Raw genomic sequence first — 3278 nt, forward strand, 5'->3', positions numbered from 1 at the left:
ATTCAAAAGTACACACAGGTTTATCAGCTTGCAACAAAGCAGCAAATAACACACATCTGGTCCCTTCCATTCTCTTCTGGTCCCTCAGAAAAGTGCAAAAGAAAAGAGTCACTGCTTGGTCCAAACGTAAAATACTTCAGGTATGAGGATCTGGAATCTGATGAAATCCAGCTTCTATTTCACAGGTGGTCTTCAGTAAGTGTCAGCATCCAAAGATGGAATTTTTCTCAAGAAGAATTAATTCTATGATTTGATTCTGGTAGACGGTGTGGACCACTATGTTACCAGTCTCCTTCTCTGGCTTGAGCAGAGTGGGATCAAAAACAATTGCTATGCTCTGATAGGTCATTTGGTTTTCCCCTCCATTTTCTATAACTCTTTTGAGATGTCTGAACAGAATTTGCATTGTGTCCTGATTTGACTTTGGTAACTGTTTGATCAGGTCCTTCACAGCAGAGACACACTGTCGTGGTTCTTGTTTAATTGCATTAACAAAATCATTAAAGTGATTAACTGTAAAGAGAGGTTCTGGTAATTCTCAAAAAAACATTTTGAGGGCTCCAGTGCTGACATGAATATCTTCCCATTTACTATCCTTCAAGTCCAATTTCTCATCATGCTCGACTACAAACCTCAGCCTCTGGATCACTGCTAGGTTGCCACTAACTGTGTAAATCCCATCAACATCCAGCCCATATTGCTCAACATGTTCAATATGCATAATTTCACAGAATTTGGCACTGTGCTATTCTCTCTCTGACACAGATTAGCAAGACTGGCTCCAAATACCTGATCTTTAATATAAACTTTTTCACGAACAGCTTGCAAAGTGGGGCATTGTGTAAGAATCTTAAGTTTTTCTTGTTTTTCTTCTGTTCTGAAGAATCTATGATAGATACTTTCATGGAAAGCAATTTCTTTGGCTCCTTCTGGTCCTTTTCTTTATCATGCTTTTCAATTCCTGGTGAATCTTGTATCTCCTCTTTGATTGCTTCATTGGGTTCCACTGTCTGATTACTGATAGTACTACTGAGAACATTAAACCAATCATTTATAACAGTGTCACTGTCAGACTGAATCAGCAATTCTGTTCCTTGACGGGTTTTCAGCTCAAATACATTCTTTTTGCTGGATTTATCTTTTGAAGCCATCGCAATGGTCACTCCCTTAAGGTCCACTATAAACTCTGGTTTGGATTGATTACTCCCAAACCAACTTGTGCTACTTCCTTGCATTTTGGTGAAGAGAAAAGATGAACCCTGCAAAATGGCCCAAGAAGACAACCAGTCTTTTGAAACTTTTTCCCATTTTCAGTAATTTTTGTTACATTTAATAATCCATATGTCTCTCTTAATGACAAGTGTCAAGAGAAATATGGATTGTTAAATGTAATGTTCAGTCTCCTTTATGGTCCAAACTCTCACATCCATACATGACTACTGGAAATCAGCAAAGTAAGGAGTCCTAAAGGAATTGGACCCAGGGCTGAAAAGTTTTAGTTGGGAGTTTAGTTTTCAGTTCAATTCATTTCAGTCACTCAGTTGTGTCTGACTCTTTGTGACCCCATGGACTGCAGCATGCCAAACCTCCCTGTTCACCACCAACTCCTGTAGCCTGCTCAAACTCATGTCCATTGAGTCAGTTTTGCCATCCAACCATCTCATCCTCTGTCACCCCCTTCTCCTCCCACCTTCAATCTTTCCCAGAATGAGGATCTTTTCTTTTTTTGTTGTTATTTGTGTGGCCTTTATTTGTATTTGCGTCTTTGCTCACACAATTTATTTTCAAATGAGTCAGTTCTTCACATCAGATGGCCAAAGTATTGCAGTTTCAGCTTCAGCATCAGTCCTTCCAATGAATGTTCAGGACTGATTTCCTTTAGGATGGACTGGTTGGACATCCTTGCTGTTCAAGGGACCCTCAAGAGTCTTCTCCAACATTATTGTTCAAATGCATTAATTCTTCAGCACTCAGGTTTCTTTATAGTCCAACTCTCACATTCATACATGATCACTGGAAAAACCATAGTTTTGACTAGATGGACCTTTGGTGGCAAAGTAACATCTCTGCTTTTTAATATCCTGTCGTTTTCTTCCAAGGAGCAAGTGTCTTTTAACTTCATTGCTGCAGCCACCATCTGAAATGATTTTGGAGCGCCCCCCCAAAAAAAATGAAGTCTGTCACTGTTTCCATTGTTTCTCCATCTATTGCCATGAAGTGATGGGACCACATGCCATGATCTTAGTTTTCTCAATATTGAGTTTTAAGCCAACTTTTTCACTCTCTTCTTTCACTTTCATTAAGAGGCTCTTTAGTTCTTCTTTGCTTTCTGCCATAAGTGTGGTGTCATCTGCATATCTGAGGTTACTTATATTTCTCCTGGAAATCTTTATTAAAGCTTGTGCTTCATCCAGTCCAGCACTTCTCATGATGTACTCTGCATATAAGTTACATAAACAGAGTGACAATATACATCCTTGATGTACTCCTTTTCCTATTTGGAACCAGTCTGTTGTTCCACGTCCAGTTCTAACTGTTGCTTCTTGACCTGCATACAGATTTCTCAGAAGGCAGGTAAGGTGGTCTGGTATTCCCATCTCTTTCAGAATTTTCCAGTTTGTTGTGATCCACATAGTCAAAGGCTTTGGCATAGGCAATAAATCAGAAATAGATGTTTTTCTGGAATTCTCTTGCTTTTTTAATGATCCAACAAATGTTGGCAATTTGATCTCTGGTTCCTCTGCCTTTTCTAAATCCAGCTTGACCATCTGGAAGTTCATAGTTCATGTACTGTTAAAGCCTGGCTTACAGAATTTTCAGCATTACTTTCCTAGCATGTGAGATGAGTATTCTTTGGCATTGCCTTTCTTTGGGATTAGAATGAAAATTGACCTTTTCCAGTCCTTTGGCCACTGCTGAGTTTTCCAAATTTGCTGGCATATTGCGTGCAGCACTTTCACAGCATCATCTTTCAGGATTTGAAATAGCTCAACTGGAATTCCATCACCTCCACTAGCTTTGTTTGTAGTGATGCTTCCTAAGGTCCACTTGACTTCGCATCCCAGGATGTCTGGCTCTAGGTGAGTTATTATCTGTGTCGTGAAGATCTGGATTGGTTTTAGGAAAGGTCTAAACAAGAAGGCAGGCTCAACTTGTAGAACAACTATGAGGCTTAGAACATGCCAAGTAAACATAAAGGAAGAATAAGAGCCAGGAGTGAATGGACCATTAGATACAAAGCACCAGAGGTCCATTGACTTCCTACTCTCCCCTATTCA

General features: G+C 39.6%; 1 pseudogene; it reads right to left on the reverse strand.

The window, feature by feature from the left end:
* Positions 1-202: 202 nt before the first annotated feature.
* Positions 203-2874, reverse strand: LOC128070122 (rho GTPase-activating protein 12-like; annotated as a pseudogene).
* Positions 2875-3278: the final 404 nt, after the last annotated feature.

The sequence above is a fragment of the Budorcas taxicolor genome, chromosome X (assembly GCF_023091745.1).
Source record: "Budorcas taxicolor isolate Tak-1 chromosome X, Takin1.1, whole genome shotgun sequence".
Taxonomy (NCBI): Eukaryota; Metazoa; Chordata; class Mammalia; order Artiodactyla; family Bovidae; genus Budorcas; species Budorcas taxicolor.